Source organism: Pan paniscus, chromosome 2 (genome assembly GCF_029289425.2).
Source record: "Pan paniscus chromosome 2, NHGRI_mPanPan1-v2.0_pri, whole genome shotgun sequence".
NCBI lineage: Eukaryota > Metazoa > Chordata > Mammalia > Primates > Hominidae > Pan > Pan paniscus.
In genome coordinates, this window is record NC_085926.1 from 112,093,747 (window position 1) to 112,114,542 (window position 20,796).

General features: G+C 40.8%; 1 pseudogene; it reads right to left on the minus strand.

Annotated features, from left to right (window-relative positions):
* Positions 1–753: 753 nt before the first annotated feature.
* On the minus strand, positions 754–2,362 carry LOC100984272 (histone H2B type 1-K-like; annotated as a pseudogene).
* Positions 2,363–20,796: the final 18,434 nt, after the last annotated feature.

The window sequence follows — 20,796 nt, forward strand, 5'->3', positions numbered from 1 at the left end:
ACATGTGCACTGTTCAATATAGTAGCCATATGTAACTACTGAGTACTTAAAATGTGTCTAGAGCAACTGAGGAACAGATTTTAATTTTAATTAATTAAATCTAGATTTAAATAACCATATGTGGCCAATGGCCACTGTATTGGACAACAGCTCTAAACTCACTAGCCTTCAGACTTTCATTAAAAGCTCGAACTAACATACTTTTTTCCCTTCTTGGAACCTTCATACATATTCTCTGCTTTGCATGGAACAATATTCCCCAGACTAATTTCAAGGAAATCTCATTTCTATCCTAGAGGCCTCTTTTACTTCCTCAGATTTGTTTCTTACTTTCTCAGAGTGATCTTCCCTGGCTCTTCAATTTACAGTAACTTAGTGTTTCCTGTTATTTTTTTCTCATAAAAGCCTCCTTGTTTAATATTGACCCAATTTGGAATCATAGTTATACACTTATGTGTGTGCATATTTATTTAATGTTTGTCTTTTTTTTTTTTAAGAGAAAAGGCATACAAATTTATTAATATACAGGGCTGGGGACCACAGAATGATTACCCCAACCCCTCAGTGGGTTACAGAAGATTATATATCCTTTCTCAGAGGCAAAAGAGGAGATGGGTAATGTAGACAATTCTTTGAGGAACAGTAAATGATTATTAGGGAGAAGGAATGGACCAGAGAGACAGAAATTAACTTGTAAATGATTCTCTTTGGAATCTGAATGAGACCAAGAGGCCAGCTTTATCTTGTGGAAGAGTCCATCCAGGTGTGGTTGCATTCTTCAGTCTCTGCAGTAGATAATGGGGTAACAGAAGGCCATTGTGCTTCTTTTGGTAAGAAGCTTTTTTTGTCAGATCAGGAAATTCCAGAGAAAGTCCCGCCTTAGCAAGTTTACTTAGCGCTGGTATACTTGGTGATGGCCTTGGTGCCCTCGGACACGGCGTGCTTGGCCACCTCCCCGGGCAGCAGCAGGCGCTCGGCCGTCCAGGGATCTCCCTGGAGGTGATGGTCGAGCGCTTGTTGTAATGCGCCAGGCGGGAAGCCTCGCCCGCGACGTGCTCAAAGATGTCGTTGACGAAGGAGTTCATGATCCCCATGGCCTTAGAGGAGATGCCGGTGTCGGAGTGGACTTGCTTCAGCACCTTGTGCAAGTACACGGAGTAGCTCGCCTTGCGGCTGCGCTTGGTTTCTTGCCGTCCTTCTTCTGCGCCGTGGTCACCCACCTCTTGGAGCCCTTGTTGGGATCAGGAGCGGACTTTGCTGTCTCTGGCATGTCGAGGGCGCACTACAGGTCGAGGTGAACTAACAGCAGCTCGAGAAAACAGGAAGTAATTTAATGTTTGTCTTTACTACCAAACTGTAAGTTTCGTGAGATTAGGACCATATTTGCATCATTCATTATTATGTCTCTGGGACCCAGCACAATGCCTAGTACATATTAGGACTTCAATAAACAAACGCAAAGTAGCGCATGGGGCTGCAGCCGCAGATCTCCTGGGCTCTGGGTCTGGGAGCAGACAGTGGCATCTGACACTTCATATCCCTTAAAGAAGACAAAATGTATTCTATGACAGATAGGGAACCAGAGCCAGGGACTAGAGTGTGACTCCCTGACTTGTTAGAGGAGGTTGGGAAAAATGGCCTTGACTATCTTCCTAGGCAGAGGCGGGCAAACCATGCACCCCAGCCCAAATCCAGCCCTCTGCCTGTTTTGGTAAATAAAGTTTTATTGGAACACAGTTACATACTTTTTTTTTTTTTTTTTGAGACAGAGTTTCTTTCTGTTGCCCAGGCTAGAGTGCAATGGCATGATCTCGGCTCACTGCAACCTCTGCCTTCCCAGTTCAAGTGATTCTCGTGCCTCAGCCTCCCGAATAGCTGGGATTACAGGTGTGTGCCACCACACCTGGATAATTTTTGTATTTTTAATGGAGACGGGGTTTCACAATGTTGGCTGGGCTGATCTCGAACTCCCAGCTTCAGGTGATCCGCCCACCTCGGCCTTCCAAAGTGCTGAGATTACAGACATGAGCCTCCACATCTGGCCAGAACACAGCTACTTTCATTCTTTTACATATTGTCTATGGCTGCTTTTGCACTACAACAGCAGAGTTTTAGTACACGCATGCACTGCATAACAATGTTTCTGTCAACGACAGACTGCGTATATGGCAGTGGTCTCATAAGATTATAATGGAGCTGAAAAATTCCTATTGCCTAGTTATGTCATAGCTATCATAACATTCTAGTACAACACATTACTCATTACTCATGTGTTTGTGGTGATGCTAGTGTAAACAAACCTACTGCACTGCTAGTCATATAAAAGTATAGCACATGCAATATGAACAGTACATAATACTTGATAATGATTATAAATGACTATGTTACTGATTTATGTATTGACTGTACTATACTTTTTGTTATTTTAGAGTGTGCTAATTTGACTGATAAAAAAATGTTAACTGTAAAACAGCCTCAGGCAAGTCCTTCAGGAGGTATTTCAGAAGAAGGCATTGTTATCACAGGAGATGACAGCTCCATGCATGTTATTGCCCCTGAAGACCTTCCAGTGGGACAAGCTGTGGAGGGGGAAGACAGTGATATGGATGATCCTGACCCTGTGTAGGCCAAGGCTAATGTATGTGTTTGTGTCTTAGTTTTTAACAAAAAAGATTTAACAAGTAATAACTAAACTAAAAAAAATTTAAATAGAAAAAAGCTTATAGAATAAGTATATAAAGAAAGAAAATATTTTTGTCCAGCTGTCCAATGTGTTAAAAAGTATCAGTAAGCTAAGGTTAACTTATCATTGAAGAAATAAACATAAAAATGTTTTTGTAAATTTAGTGTAGCCTAAATGTGCAGTGTTTATAAAGTCCACAGCCTACAGTCTACAGTAGTATACAGTAGTGTCCTAGGCCTTCATATTCATTTATCATTCACTCATTGACTAACAGCAACTTCCAGTCCTGCAAACTCCATTCATAGTAAGTGCCCTAAACAGGTGTACCATTTTAAAAGGTACAGTAAAAATATAGTATAAAAGGTTTTTAGGACACTAATATAATGATTTTTTTTTTTTTTTTTGAGACAGAGTCTCCCTCTGTCACCAGGCTGGAGTGCAGTGGTGTGATCTTGGCTCACTGCAACCTCTGCCTCCTGGATTCACGCCATTCTCCTGCCTCAGCCTCCCTAGTAGCTGGGACTACAGGCACGCACCACCATGCACATTTCACACTGATCTCTGCCCTTATCTTCTTGTGGCATTCTCTGTCTTCTCTCTTTCTCTGTCTCTGTGTGTGCATATGTGTCTGTCTGCAAACTTCCCCTTTTTATAAGGACACCAGTCAGATTATATTAATGCCTACTCTAATGACCTCATTTTAACTTGATTACCTCTATCTCCAAATAATGCCATATTCTGAGGTATTGGGGGTTAGGGCTTCAAGATATTTTTTTAGGAGAGGGGATAGAATTTAACTCATAATGATGAAACAAACTCTAATCTATATAAAATTGAAGACTGAATTAGAAGGATGAAGAGAGTATTGAGAAATTCACCCAAAATATACCCCAGAGAGACAAAGGTGTGTGTGTGTGTGTTTGTGTGTATTTATTCTGAATACATAGATGTGTATTTGTTTATTTATCTATTTACTTCAGTTAAGATACATGAAGAATAGATTGAAAGGTCCCAACATTCCAGCATATCTAATAGTTTTATTGTAGAAGGCATTGGTGGCTGCCTACCCAGTTGCCATTGCTTTTTTGTCATCCTTAATAGCAGAATCTTGATTTTTCTTTTCAGGAAGACAATGTGCCTAACTAAAAATACTTAATTTCTCAGCCTCTCTTGCAACAAAGATAGTCATGTGACCAGTTCTGGACAGTGAGGTAGCAGCAGAAGTTCCTAGGCTGACCATTCTTTTCTTAGTACAAAGTCAAAGTCCCATTAGGAGAAAGTGCTTCACCCCATAGCGCTTTGCCCACTGCCCCTGACCTTAAGACAGAAGTCCCAGTTGATTTTTATAGAATAATTTAACAAACCTTCAACAAACAGATAATCTCTACCTTTCAAAAAATAGTGAGGGTGTTCTCACTCATAGGTGGAAATTGAACAATGAGAACACTTGGACACAGGAAGGGGAACATCACACACCGGGGCCTGTTGTGGAGTGAGGGGAGTGGGGAGGGATAGGATTAGGAGATATACCTAATGTAAATGACGAGTTAATGGGTGCAGCACACCAACATGGCACATGTATACATACGTAACAAACCTGCATGTTGTGCACATGTACCCTAGAACTTAAAGTATAATAAAAAAAAAAGAAAAAGAAAAATAGTGAGGAAAAGCACTCAGTTCATTTTATGAGGTTATTATACTTTTGTAACAAAGCCATTAAAAAAAGACCAGTATTTCTCATAAATACAGATTTAAACATTCTAAATAAAATGTTGTGTGTGTGTATACATATGTACATTATATATATATATACATACATTATTTATATATATATATTTCCCCCTCACCCCATGGCCAAGATTAATTGATCCTAAGAATAACATACAATCAATTAAGAGGAAAAACTATGGTCAATGTAATAGATACAGAAAATAGAAAGCACGTTTGATAAACCTTATGCATTCTCATACTTACTCATTTAAGGGGAAAAATTAGCAGAATTAGTGTTAGGAGTAGCAAGTTGCTATTATATAAAGTGTTCCTTTTATAGATGACATTTGAGTAGAAGAGGTGAAGGAAGAGAGCCAGTCATGCTGATATCTAGGGGAAGAATGTTAGGAATATAGACTTTAAGATGGAAGCATGGGTAAGGCTTTTCAATTTATGTAGAAACAAACAACCAAACTCTTAGCACCTATGGATAGAAGACAATACTCTTAACTGCACAAAAAGTATCTATCAAAATCTTACAAACATTAATGATGAAACTTTATTACACTATATTGTCACAACCATTCTACATTCTACTGGACCTAGGAGACAATGCAATAAGATGAGAAATAATGGAAGGTATAAAACTTACAAAGACATTCCAAAGCAGACCTTATTTGCAGTCAACATATTTGACTACATAGGATATCTAAGAGAATCTACACGAGTTAATCAGAAAGTCATTGAATGCTGCTAGATCCAAGATCAATATAAAAAAATTGTATTTCTATATACCAGTAATAAGCAAATTGCAATTGTAATAGATAATGGTATATCATCAACAATGGCAATAAAACTGTAAAGTGTTTAGGAACAATTCATACCCTTTAGATTAGCAAATTAAGTAGTTAATTTAAAAGATTGAATACAATGTGGATAAATGGGAACTTTCATATACTGGGAATGGGAAAGTAAATTAATGCAACTGCTTTGGAGAATGCATTAGTCCATTTTCGTGTTGCTATAAAGGAATACCTGAGATTGGGTAATTTTTTTTTTTATAAAAGAGATTTTATTTGGCTCATGTTTCCGCAGGCTGTACAAGAAGTGTGGTGCCAGCATCTGCTTCTGGGGACAGCCTCAGGAATCTTTCAATCATGGAAGAAGGTAAAGGCAGTGTCAGTGCATCATATGGTGAGAGAGGGAGCAAGAGAGAAGGGGGGACAGCCCAGCACGGTGGCTTACGCCTGTAATCCCAACACTTTGGGAGGCCAAGGAGGGCGGATCACTTGAGGCCTGGAGTTCCAGACCAGCCTGTCCAACATGATGAAACCTGGTCTCTACTAAATACAAAAATTAGCCAGGTGTGACGGCGCACGCTTGTAATCCCACCTGCTTGGGTGGCTGAGGCGGGAGAATCGCTTGAGCAGGAGGCAGAGGTTGCAGTGAGCTGAGATCGCGCCACTGCACTGCAACCTGGATGACAGAGCGATTCTCCCTCTCCAAAGAGAGATGGGGGGAAGTGCCACACTCTTTTAAACAACCAGAACTCAGAGAGGGGAACTCACTGATCACCAAGGGTATGGCACTAAGCCATTCATGAGGGATCCACCCCCATGTGCACAGTTCACAATAGGGTTGGTGCTCCTATGAGAATCTAATACCTTTGCTGATCTGATAGGCAGTAATGCTCACTAGCCTGCTGCTCACCTCCTGCTGTGCAGACCCATTCCTAACAGGCCATGGACCAGTAGGGGTCCGTGGCCGAGGGATTGGGGACCCCTGTTCTACAGAATGTTCAGCACACATGCTCAAGGATACTTATGCAAAAATATTCATTGTAGCTTTTCAAAACAATAAAGATTTGATAACAAAGTAAATGATTATCCACAGGAAAATACTATGGTTGTGTAGCAAATAAAATAAATAAATGAACTACACTTACATACATCAATTTATGTGATAAAAGCAAGTTTCACATAAAAAAGAATAGCGCTTAATATAAAGTTTAAAAGCATGAAATCCAATATTATAGAGATACATGTGTATGTAACAAAACATAAAGTACGATGAAAAGGGGTAAACATTTGGCTGGGCGCAGTGGCTCACACCTGTAATCCCAGCACTTTGGGAGGCCAAGGCAGGTGGATCATGAAATCAGGAGTTTGAGACCAGCCTGACCAACATGGTGAAATGCCATCTCTACTAAAAAAAAAAAAAAAAAAAACTGCAAAAATTGGCTGGGCGCAGTGGCAGGTGCCTGTAATCCCAGCTACTCAGGAGGCTGAGGCAGGAGAATCGCTTGAACCCTGGTGGCAGAGGTTGCTGTGAGCCAAGATCATGCCACTGCACTCCAGCCTGGGCAACAGAGTGAGACTCCATCTGAAAAAAAAAAAAGGGTAAACATTTAATGCCAGAAAGGGACTTCTTATGGGCATGGGAGGAGGAAAATATTATAGGAGTTTACATATATTTGTAAAGTATCCCTTCTTTTAAAAGATCTGAAATGACCAAATGTTAATGTTTGATAAAGCTATTAGATACAGGTATTCTTTTAAGTATTCTGAGTTTTTGATATATTTTATAATATTTTCAAAAATGAGATGATCTTCCAGGAAGCTGACATTTTTTATCTCATGGACCACATCTAGTGTTGCAGAACTTAAGAGTTTCTGCCCAATGAGTACTCCAATTGTCTCTTAGTTCTCTATCTCCCCTTTGGGAGTTAGTTTGGTCAAACCTGTGTAATCACCAGGGAAGCACAACAAAAGCCAGCTATTTATTTGTTCTCCCTATGGCTTTTCTTTTTTTTTCCCCCTAGCATGAATTAAAACTCATGTTCTGGTTTCTATCCCCATGACGTTGCTCATCAATTGACATTATTAAGAAATACTTCAAGAACTTTGAAATTTCTCTTACATTTCCTCAGGGTGTGGTGATAATTGTGAGTGGAAAGACAGTGAGATGGAATTACCAGGCAAGCTTTTGTTTTCTTCTTGATTGAAAGGATTTACTCCTCTTTTTAGCTTCTCATTGAATCGTTTCTTTCTAACAAGTATCTCACAGCTTTTCTCTCTCTTTTCCTAAAGCACAATTTAATTTATTTTTATCCGATAAAGCATTTTTTAAACTTCCTTTCTATGTCTACTCCACATAGAACAACTTTCCTTATCCTACAGAACCTTTGCGTCCTCATTTTACCTTCCTTTGCAACTCTTGAGCAAGCCCCACCCTTATCTCCACTCCCTCCATCTTGGTCTCCCAGTTGTCTTTGTCTTTATTATATTTTCAAAAGTGAAACAAATCAGTTAAGAAGACAGTAATATTTTTATCTCTTGAAAACCCATTTCCTTGGCCTTTCCTTTCTCTTTGTTTGGGTGGGAATAGGACAATTTTTGATTTAAAAAACTCAGAGTTCCCAGCTCAAAATCCTCCCTAAAGTTAATTCATTCCTGCCCAGTTTTATGTTCAAAAATCCTGTCCTTGATTTTTTAGGCAGCATACCTATGATTAAGCATAAACAGTGAATATCCTTTTACATATGAATCATGCTTTCCAATGTATATTTCTTTGCACATTAATTTTTTCCCCAATAGCTCTGTGAAGTAGACAGGAGAAAGAATTGCCCTCATTTTACTCCTGAGGAAGCAGAGGCATAGAGACATTTACTCCTTAGAGTTTGTCAGCTGAAAAAGGTAGACTTTAATTGAAGTTGATAGAAGCAGGACAGTTAGGAAACGGAAAAGCCCGGCTGCCAGGGGTTACAGACACAGGCAATTCCCTATGAAAGTGCTTTCTTCACTTGCCGTCACTCACCAGATTTCCTTGAGGCAGGGGGTGGGTGAGTATGCCTGGTATGATAAAGGTTCACTCCAATACATGAACAGAAAGTATTTCAGTTCAACAAAAGCAGAGCCTGGGAGAGAAACCCAGGGGGTTTACACCAATTCTGGAAGGAGGCAGGAAACAAGCAGAGGGGAAAAGGACAGAAGGAAAGTGAGGGGGGAAGGAGAGTAAGTGACAAAGGAGGAAAAGGTGTGAAACAATTTGCTCTTAGTTTATCTTTATGAAAATTCCTCTTTGAAAATGAGATAAAGAAGTAATTATTTGCATCACAAATTAACTCTTCACTTCAAAAGAGTAGTTACCACAGGTGTGATTCTGCAATGTGAGACTTTAAAAGAACATGACTTGGGAGAGGTGGGAGATTTAAACAATAAAATCCTGATTATAATATAATAGGAAATAATTCCAGTGATAAAGGGGGAGACAGCTAAAGAAGGAGGTGGTTATACAGGGAGCTCTCTGCAGAGCTCAGGCTTTGAAAAGGACATGAACAGAAAGCAAAGGGAGGGGATTATAGATAAGCTTGAACACAAAAGACTATCATGAACCTTCAAGAATAGAATAAAGGAGGCTAAAGCTGAGCTTTACAAAAAAGCGCTAAAGGCTGCATTACTTAGAGTAAAGAGAAGCACAAACATGGAGCAACCTGCTCTTTGAGGAAGTAAGGTTGTGTAATGTCAACAGAAGTTCAGCAGTGCTTACTTTTTTTTAGTGTTCATTTTGCTTCTGTCTTCTCCTAGGTGCAAAACGTAGTTGTAACTGACATTTCTCTCAGAGAGAGACTGTATTTGTGCAGAAGGAGCACACTGATATTATCCCACTAGGGAAAGGGACAGAGATCCCCAGAGTCTCAGCCTCAAAGATAGGAGAAGACTTAGGAGCTCCCTGGCCACATTTGAGAGAAAGATGGTGAAAAGCAAGTATAGGAGCAACAAAACCAGGAAGACAGTGATCTACCACATCCCCTCTTCCCTGCTCTGCTCAAATCTTGTGTAATTCTTCTAAAACTTGTTAATTGCTTTGTGTGCATGAATTTCCCATGGAAACAGAAGATGAAACTCAGCTTGGCTCCCTAGGGCACATGGTGAAAATGACAGCCAACTTTCAGATTAAGGAGCCAAAGGAAAGAGACCTAAGGATATACAACCTTCAATTTTTTGTTTGTTTGTTTGTTTTGAGCCAGTCTTGCTCTGTCACCCAGACTGGAGTGCAGGGTGCAATCTTGGCTTACTGCAACATCTGCCTCTCGGGTTCAAGTGATTCTCCTGCCTCAGCCTCCTGAGTAGCTGGGACTATACACACATACCACTGCGCCTGGCTAATTTTTGTATTTTTAGTAAAGATGGGGTTTCACCATGTTGGCCAGGCTGGTCTCGAACTCCTGACCTCAAGCAATCCACCCGTCTCAGCCTCCCAAAGTGTTGGGATTACAGGTGTGAGCCGCCGCACCTGGCCTGGGGTCTGGTATTTTAGGACAAACGAATAACATGGCTACATCCAAAGAAAAGCGATAATCTGTTGGGAATTACAGCAAATGGGAGAGGTGCCTGAAGGCTGAAAACTTTTCACAAAGGGGAACAGAATAGATTCTATCAACTAGAGAGCAATAAACAAGCATTGACATCTATTCCACTGCAAATGATTAATTCAAGACTAAGCCAATCATGGTATTCCATTCACCTTGCTAGGATGGATTACTGCTGTGATTTAAACCTGGTTAATAAGATAAAAGGGGGAGTTTTGGGAGTATTGGGCAAAGAAATGACATGAGGAGAAGAGTGATTCTGCAGTTACTGAGCATTGTTGTGACAGATATGACTCCTAGAATGGCTCCATCATTACTTATGGAGGTGAAGGGTGGGGAGCCAGCTCGAGAGCAAAGCAAACCTCTGGAGTTAGCAGACGGGAGATGGAAAGAGCTTGAATCCATGATGACTCTGCTAAGCCACTGAATCTGCCAGTCTGAAGCTCATACTTCATATAGACTTCTTCATGAGTGAGTAAAATAAACCTCATTGTTGAAGAAAATCTGAGTCAGGGTTTTCTGATATTTCGGGCAAAGACATATTCTAACTGATACAACAATATATTTGGCTGAAGAGTATGTGATATTCTGTGCAAGTCCTACAAATAGCGTATGACACTGACTCTGACCCTTAGGATTTAGGCCTCAGTGTTTTTTCAATAACATGACAACATTCCCTTTAATATATTCTTCCATTTGGAGATAATTCAAATCTCAAGGGAAGTCTAAGACAGTAGCTATTGTAATTAAAATTCAGTGACTAAACAGGCTGGAATGCTAGGATAAAACCAACAAGTCGAATAGATGATGAATACAAGATCCAGCATTGGTTCCAAAAATCTACATCCAAAGTTCAAGACCAGGCATGGTGGCTCATGCCTGTAATCTCAGCACTTTAGGAGGCTGAGGCCGGGGGGATCATCTTGAGGCCAGGAGTTCGAGACCAGCCTGGCTAACATAGTGAAACCCTGTCTCTACTAAAGAATACAAAAATTAGCCAGGCGTGGTGGCACCCACCTGTAATCCCAGCTACTCAGGAGGCTGAGGCAGGAGAATCACTTGAACCTGGGTGGAGGAGGTTGCAGTGAGCTGAGAACACGCCACTGCACTTCAGTCTTCATGACAGAGCGAGACTACGTCTCAAAACAAACAAACAAACAAAAATACAAAAGTTCAAGACTTGGTTTAATATAACTTTAGTGGAAAACATCTGAGAATTTTAGCTGAGCACATGTAGCAGATGTTATAGTCTACTGCCTATAGTCTTACATCAAAACTAAGGCAGTTATTCCCCCAGCTGAGGGGAGTGTTGGTGGCTTATGGCCAGTGGCTCTCAGCTAAGTCCCTGTACAGGACTGGTTCTCAGCTGAAGAGAACCATCACTCTTATGTTGTGCCTCCTCCCTGGAGACAGATACTTCTTATAACTCAGTAATATGGGCATATAAAAGCCTGTTTTGTATGCCTAAAGCCAGGACAAGTTTGAAGGGCTATCCCAGATCCAGAGACCCCTATGGGACTGCCAAAGTCCTTGTTACAACTGACTCAGAGTCCCACTCCTCTTCTGCCCAGTCTTCCTTTATCCTACGTGAGTGTTGATCCTCAAGTTCCGATAAACTTTCTGCATGTGAATCTCCAACTCAGAGTTTGTGTTTGTTAGGGACCCATGTCATCATGGACCTCCTGTTGAAGTGAGGTCATATGGGAGCCAGGTAGTACATGTAACATTGGCCTAAGTGTGACTCATGGTGGGTCGTTTTCTTAGTTCCCAAATGTGTAAATTCCAATTTATAATTGGGATGGACATATGTAGCAGTTGGCTGAACATCGTTGTGTGCTTGACCCTGGAGAACTAGTGTAACGGGAAGGCCAAGTGGGAGCTTCTGAAACTTCCCCTCAAGGCAAGATAATAAATTTAAAAAATGACGGTAGGTGGCATGACAGAAATTAGAGTGACCATTGAAGATCTAGAGAATTCAGGGCTGATGGTCTCCACTAATGCATCAGTCTGTCCCCTCCAGACCCTGGAGGATGACAGTAGACTGCCACACAGCCAACTAAGTGGTAGCCCCTAATTGCAGCTGTGGTGCCAGATGTGATGTCTTTAACATGGCCTCAAGTATGTACTATGAGGCCATCAATCTGGTGTGTTTATGTGTTCATTTCCATCCCTATCAGTAAGGAAGATCAGAAATTCATTCACTTGGGAAGAACAAAAGTTTACATTTACTGTCTTGCCTCAGGACTATACAGATTCTCCCATCTGTGGACATAATACTATCCAAAGGAAGCTGGACCACATGGACATTTTGCACAACTTTTCATTAGTTTGCTACATCTGTAACATCATATTAATCAGACCAAGTGAACAACTGGCAAGGGCTTTGGAAGCCTTGGCTAGACACATATACTCCAAAGGGTGGGAGATTTTAAAAAATACTATAAAGATTCGGAGACTTTCCACATTAGTAAAATTTTTAGAGGTCCAGTAGGCTGGGGAATGCTGAGACATGCACTTCAAAGTAAAGGACAAATTATTGTAACTTGCATTTCCCATAACTAAGAAGGAAACCCAGCACCAATAAGCGTCTTCTGGTTCTGAAAGCAGCACATTTCACACTCAGAGACACTACTCTAGCACATACGCCAGGTGAAACATGAGTCTACCAGATTTGGAGAGAGCCCAGAGCAGGAAAGGGCTCTGCAGCAGGACCAGGCAGTAGTGCAAGCTGCTCTGTCATATGATGATTTTGGTCACATGATGTGGTAGAGCCTACAGTATAGGAGGTATCATTGATAGAAAAAGGCTGTGTGCATTTTATGGCAGGCCTCAATAGGCAAACACAAATAGACCCCTAGGATTCAGAAGCAAGACAAGCAATTTGCAGCAGAGAACTATACGTTTAGATAAATATTCCTGGTGCCCTACTGGTTCCTAGTAGGAACACAGCACCCAACTATGGGATGCCAAGGGTCCACACAGCAAGGACTGCCCATTGCGAATTCTGACAGACCCCCAAATCATGAAGGCAGGCAGGCCTACCAACAATTGTAAGGAAGGAAATGATACGTTTGGGATCAGGCATTAGCAGAGCCAGAGAGCACAAATAAGTTGCACTCATATGTGGCCCAGACTACTAGGTCATCCACCACATTTGCACTGATGCCTCACCCTTAGCTCACACTTACGGCAGCATGGAGTGAGGGCAAAAGCTGAGTTTGATTTATGCACGGGTAAGATTGGAATGTAGTAGCAAGCTAAAAATAGACTATTGCTATATAACAGGACTACATCCTCAGCGTGTCCCAGAAAATTAGGGATGACAGAAATTCTTCCTAATGGATAAAGCATCAGATGGTGCCTTTGTCGAGAGAAATACTCTGAGATAAGATATGTATCACTTATAGGCGGTAGTGAATGATTTGGACAGTTGACTCTATACAACCTGGGAAGTAGAATGTCTTAGCCAGTTGATGTCAGCCAGCTCCTATCAGTGCTGGCACAATAGGCACATTAATGGACCATGGGTAAGGAATGGAGACACCATCCTAACAAGACTAATTGACTTTATTTTTATTTTTTTTGAGACGGAGTTTCACTCTTGTCACCCAGGCTGGAGTGCAATGGCACCATCTCGGCTCACTGCAACCTCCGCCTCCCAGGTTCAAGTGATTCTCCTCTGTCAGCCTCCCAAGTAGCTGGGATTACAGGCACCTGCCACCAAGCCCTGCTAATTTTTGTATTTTTAGTAGACATGGGGTTTCACCATGTTGGCCAGGCTGGTCTCTAACTCCTGACCTCAGGTGATCTGCTGGCCTCGGCCTCCAAAAGTGCTGGGATTATAGGTGTGAGCCGCAGTGACTGGCCTAATTGACTTTCTTAATCAGGAGAAGATAGCTCTTCTCTTACATGATGGCAACAGAAAAGAATACTCCCTTGCCTAATTTTGATGGTAAATGGATAAGTACAACAACCATGACTGAGAAACAGTGGTGGTGATGGAAGCTATGTATAGGCCCAACAACACGCGCTCTGACTTGCTAAGGCTGATCTAATTACTGCCACTGCTGAAGATCCAGCCTGACAGCAACAGATACCATCACTGAGTCTCCAGTATGGCTCCATCCCTCAAGAAGACCAACCAGCTTCTTAATGGCAAACTATTCTTCTTAATGACAAAATGGGTCCTTTCCACCATGTGATTCCACCCTGTGATTTTGATACGAATGGACACTTATCCTATTCATACAACTTCAGCTAGACAGTGCGTATGTAGCATTTGATCCACTGAAACAGGATCCTGCCAAACATTGCACTGGACTAAAGTAACTGCTTATGTTAATGGAAGTATGGCTGTGTGGACATGACAATGTGATCCACTGCTCCTATTACACATCACAGCTCTCTGAAGTTTCCAGCCTAATGGAATGTAGAACAGCTTTTTATTTTATTTATTTTTTATTTATTTATTTTTTATTATACTTTAAGTTCTAGGGTACATGTGCACAATGTGCAGGTTTGTTACATATGTATACGTGTGCCATGCTGGTGTGCTGCACCCATTAACTCATCATTTACATTAGGTATATCTGCTAATGCTATCTCTCCCGCCTCCCCCCACCCCATGACAGACCCCGGTGTGTGATGTTCCCCTTCCTGTGTCCAAATGTTCTCATTGTTCTATTCCTACCTATGAGTGAGAACATGCAGTGTTTGGTTTTCTGTCCTTGCGATAGTTTGCTGAGAATGACGGTTTCCAGCTTAATCCATGTCCCTACAAAGGACATGAACTCATTCTTTTTTATGGCTGCATAGTATTCCATGGTGTATATGTGCCACATTTTCTTAATCCAGTCTATCATTGATGGACATCTGGGTCGGTTCCAAGTCTTTGCTATTGTGAATAGTGCTGCAATAAACATACGTGTGCATGTGTCTTTATAGCAGCATGATTTATAATCCTTTGGGTATATACCCAATAATGGGATGGCTGAGTCGAATGATATTTCTAGTTCTAGATCCTTGAGGAATCGCCAAACTGTCTTCCACAACGGTTGAACTAGTTTACAGTCCCACCAACAGTGTAAAAGTGTTCCTATTTCTCCACATCCTCTCCAGCACCTGTTGTTTCCTGACTTTTTAATGATCGCCATTTTAACCGGTGTGAGATGGTATCTCATTGTGGTTTCGATTTGCATTTCTCTGATGGCCAGTGATGAGCATTTTTTCATGTGTCTGTTGGCTGCATAAATGTTTTCTTTTGAGAAGTGTCAGAACAGCTTTTTAAATGCACAACTGGGGCATCAGCTTGGAGATGATAGTTTCTGATGATGAGATACCAGGTTTCAGACAACAGTATACACTCTAAATCAATGATCATTGTGTGTGCTGACCCAATCAATAGAATACATGGATCTGGGAAATAAGCTTTCTTATGTCTTTTCTTATAAAGACACTAATCCTATCATATAAGGGTCCCACTCTTATGATGACCTCATTTAACCTTAATTACTTCCTTATAGGCCTTAACTCCAAATACAGTCACATTGGGGGTTATGGATTCAACATATGAATTTTGGAAGGCTCTTCTTTTCCCAGAATTGTCTTTGCTGAAAATCAATTGACCATAAATATAACGATTTGTTTCTGGACTGTCAATTCTGTTCCATTGGTCTATATGTCTTCTTACTGCAAATACCATACTGTTGATAACTGCAGCTTTATAGTTAGTTTTGAAATCAAGGATTAAACATTCTCCAACTCCTTTCTTCCCACGCATGGAAAACCACTGATCTCTTTTCTGTCTCTACAGATTTACCTATTCTAGGTACTTTTCTTTTTAAACAGTGTCTTTTGGCTATTCTAGGTCTTTTGTACTTCTATGTAAATTTTACAATCTGCTTGTCAGTTCGTGATGAAAAAGGCTGGTGGAATTTTGAGAGGGATTGTGTTGTCTATATATCAATTTGTAGAAAGTTGCCATCTTAACATATTGAGTTTTCAAATCTCAGAACATAGAATGTTAGAGGTCCCTGTTCTTTTTTAATTTTAAATTTCTTTTCATAATTTAAACATTTTTTCTATTGAGGTAAAATTCACATAGATAAAATTAACTATGTTAAAGTGAACAATTAAGTGGCATTTATTACATTCACAATATCGTACAACAACTACCTCTATCTAGTTCCAAAATATTTTCATCACCACAAAAGAAAACTGTGTACCCATCAAACAGTTACTCCTCTTTCCTTTTTCTCCCATCCTCGGACACCACTCTTTCTGTCTCTATGGATTTACCTGTTACTCTGAATATTTCATATAAATGAAGTCATACAACATGTGACCTTTGTGTCTGACTTCTTTCATTAGCACAGTGAGTGCCTTCAAGGTTCATTCACATTGTAGCATGTATCAACTTCATTCCTTTTGATGACCAAATGATGTCCTATTATATGTATATACCACAGTTTGTTTATTCATTGATGAATATTTGAATTCTTTCTACATTTTGGCTATTGTGAATAGTGCTTCTATGAATATTTGTGTACAAGTACTCATATGAATACTTGTTTTTAATTATTTGTGGTATATAACTAGAAATGGAATTGCTGGGTCATATAGTAATGCTATGTTTAACCTTTTGAGGTAAAGGTCCTTGTTCCCATATGTCCTCTAGGGCATAAAAATCCCATTAAGCTCTAAATTATGGTTTCCACCTAGTCATTTGGAGCTCCTCATGCCAGGAGACAAACAACCAACATCATGGAAAGGATAATTAAATCTTGATCTTCAGGAGAAGGTAGGAATGTTGTACAGTGGGAAAATGGAAGAATGCATTTCGTACTTGGGTGATTCACTGAGGTGTCTCTTTACATCTCTTTGCCTAATTTTGATGGTAAATGGATAAAATGCAGCAACCATAACTTGAGAAAGTCACCATGTCTCTCAGAGCCACTCCACCACTGTGATGGCTAATTTTAGTTATCAACTAGACTGAATTAAGGGATACCCAGATAGCTGGTAAAGTATTATTTCTGGTATGTCTGTGAAGGTATTTCCGGAAGAGATTGGCATTTGAATCAGTAGTAAGGAAGATTCCTTTTTACCCAATGTGGGCAGGAACCAGCCAATCAACTGGGGATCCAGATAGAACAAAAAGGCAGAAGAAGGGTGAATTTGCTTGCTTTCTCTTCTGGAGCTGGGACACTCATATTCTCCTGTCCTTGGACATCAGAACTCCAGGTTCTCTGGCCTTCGAACTATGGGATTGCAGCCGTGGTTTCCTAGGTTCTCGGCCTTGGGCCTTAGGCCCAGAGTTATACCATCAGCTCTCTTGGTTCTCAGGCCTTTGAACTTGGACTGAGCTAAGCTACCAGCTTCTCTGGTTTTACAGTTTACAAATGGTGTATTGTGGGACTTCTTAGCCTCCATAATTGTGTGAACCAATTTCCATTATAAATCTCCTTTCATGTATCTATATCTACACATATCCTATTAGTTCTGTTTCTCTGGAAAACCCTGACTAATACAACCACCTAGACCAGTAGAGTGCTAGTCAATAGTGAGGAGAATCTGGAATAGATTGTAGAAAAGGGTGATGATGAGAATTACTTTGGCTCTAAGACCAGCTGCTGTGACAGAGACTACAGTTTGTCCCACTAACCTTCTCCAGGAAGAGATACCAGCTAGATTCCTGGTAAAGCTGTTTCTAGCATTTATTATTTGAAGAAACTAGAGCCAAGTGGCATATAGTGTAGACTACAGTGGATGCTGTGATGTGCTACCAAGATCTTACTGAGGAATTTGTTCCCCCAGTTGTTGGGAGTGTTGACAGCCAAACGTTTTCAATTGAAGAGAGCTTCTTTGTCTAAGCATGCCTTCTGCCAGAGGCAGCCCCTATTTAATAACTGTCTGGGGCCATAAATGCCCTGCCCTCTACAGAGCTCCCTGTGGGATTGTCTGAGTTCTCTGTGTGACTGCATTATAGTACAACTCTTTCCTGTGCTGAAATCTACTTCCTTCACTCTCCTATAGCTGTTGATCCCTAAGGCATACCTCATTAAACTTATCCATTCTCCATGCAAATCTCCTTCTCAGAGTTTCAATGAGCCCCAAAAAGTCAATGCAATTTGAGTTGGGTCATTAAAAACTGAATATTCTAATCATGGGAAATAATGAGTTCATGGCACTCTGAACTGGTTACACAACATTTAGAGGATTGTGTCCTATTTGGGGTCTAGTATTTTTATTTTTATTTTTATTTTAAGACGGAGTCTCGCTCTGTCACCCCGGCTGGAGTGCAGTGGCGCTATCTTGGCTCACTACCAGCTCCGCCTCCCGAGTTCATGCCATTCTCCTGCCTCAGCCTCCCAAGTAGCTGGGACTACAGGTGCCTGCCACCACGCCCAACTAATTTTTTGTATTTTTAGTAGAGATGGGGTTTCACCATGTTAGCCATGATGGTCTCGATCTCCCGACCTCATGATCCGCCAGCCTTGGCCTTCCAAAGTGCTGGGATTACAGGTGTGAGCCACCGTACCTGACCTGGGGTCTAGTATTTTAAGACATACTAATAACATGGCTACATCCAAAGAAAAGCAACCAAGATGGATAGTGTAAGAAAATATTACATCAAGTAGAGGTAAAGCAATGGAAGCTTTGGAGAACTGTTTTAATCCCACAAAGACTGCGATGAGGAGGAAAGAATAGAGATTTCTGTGCTAGAGGAGAGAATAGGAACCAAAAGGTGGATTTTATAAGGCAGCAGATTTGGGTTTAATGAAGAGAGGAATTTTCTAAAGGATGACCTGTCATGTGTCTTAGGAAGAAGTGAGCCAGCTTCTTAATACAGCTAGATGATTATGGGTCAGAGATGTTCAAGAGAGAATTCCTGCAATTACTAGCAGACCGGGCTCAAGTCTCTTCCAACTTTCAAATCCAATGATTGTAGGTTGTGATAAATTACAGGCTTCTTGAAAGTCTTTCATATGGAGTCTTAGGGAATCTGTCCAAGCATAATAAAAGACTCAATTATATCAGTTTTTCTTAAAGAGAAAAAATACCCCCATTACTATTAGTCAGTCTGGACTGGTGCTGCATGAAATAGGATAAATACAGGATTTTCCTTTTTCACTTTCCCCAACTCCAATGAGTTTACTATTAAATTCCTTTTTTAAGACACAGAAGCAACAGATTGTCTTTGTACAGGTTTATTTTTTATTAGTAAACATATTTACAGGTTTTTAGGGCTCAGAAGATAATTCATGTCCTTCTAGAATTATTTTTAGCCTGTCTTATCATAGCCTTAGGAATCCAGACTTACCATATTTACTGATAAGAAAGTTGAGCTTTAGTAAGTTTACAGACTTGACCCAGGCCATCAAACAGACTACACGCCAATGCTGGAAGCTGACATCTTGTATTCTTAATGAAACAGCCTTTGCACATTTCCCCTAGTCATCCAAATTCCAAGTTCTCTTGCCTGTCATACCACTCTCACTATATTTTATGGATTGAATTGTATCTGGCAAAAAGATTTGCTGAGGTCCGAATGCCTGGTCTTTGATCCTGTGTTGAAATAGGGACTTTGCAGATATAATCAAGTTAAGATAATGTAATATTGTGTTAGGGTAGGCCCTTGTGATTAGCCTCAAGAACGGTGAGAGAATAAGTTTCTGTTGTTTTAAGACACCCAGTTTGTGGCACTTTGTTATGGCAACCCTAGGAAACTAATATGCCATATCCAAGGCATTGCACCCAGGCAGGAAGAGATGGAGTAAGAGGAAGGGGTGTCAGGCTCAGATTTCACAAGGGACAAAGACAGAAAGTCTTGAAGAATAGATGTGTTCTGCTTCTCATTTTCTGGCCAGAAGAGGAACAGAGTACCCAAGTTAGCCTTTAGCAAGCAAGTATCTGCCACCATCAGCCTGGGTATTAGAGCATAACATACTTGTGCACTGTGTAAGCAGGAGAAGGTGCCCTGTTAGGTACTATCCATTTTTCTAACAATCAGACTACAAAGTCAGCCAAGTATCCTGGGCACGTATAGGGAATAAAAGACAACAGAAAAATCAGATTTTCTGTGAGAGATTGAAAACACTATGCCAAGTAAATAGGCTCTGGGTGGGCTGTGAACTAGACAGATATGATAGTAGTAGTTGCTTAGGGTGAAAATAATAATCACAAGAGTACCAATGATAATAATAATCTCTTACATTTGTTAGGGCTTTACAGTTGACAAAACACTTCTGCTATGGTTTGAATGTTTGTGTTGCCTCCAAAATTCATGCTGAAACTTAATCTCCAATGCAACAGTATTAAGAGGTGGGACCTTCAGGAAGTGATTAGACCATGAGAGCTTTGCCCTCATGGGTGGGATTAGCTTCTTATAAAAGGGCTACAGGGATCTACCTGTGCCTTTTGCCCTCTGCCGTTTTACCACACGAGGACACAGTGTTTACCCCCTCAGGAGGACTCAGTAACAAGGTGCCATCTTAAAAGCCGAAACCAGGCCCTCACCAGACGCTGAACCTGCCAGCACCTTGATCTGAGATTTCCCAGCCTCCAGAACTGTGAGAAAATAAACTTCCATTATTTATAAATTTCCCAGTCTGTAGTATTTTGTTACAGCAGCAAGAATAGACTAAGACAGCTTTTAATATGTGATTTTTATCTAATCTTCAAATATACTAGTAAGGAAGATCAGGCTGTGGCCGGGCGCGGTGGCTCAGGCCTGTAATCCCACCACTTTGGGAGGATGAGGTGGGTGGATCACCTGAGGACAGGAGTTCAAGATCAGTCTGACCAACAAGGTGAAACCCCATCTCTACTAAAAATACAAAAAAAAAAGGAAGATCGGGACTTCGGGTCACTGTTTTACTCATGAGGAAACTGAAGCTCATGGAGGTTAAACCACTTACCCAAAGTAACTTGTCTGTGCTAGCACTAGAATGCCAGTCTTTGACTCATTTCTGTTCATTTTCTTTCCCACAGGGTGGTCAGCCCAGCTCCCTCTCTGGGACACATGTAT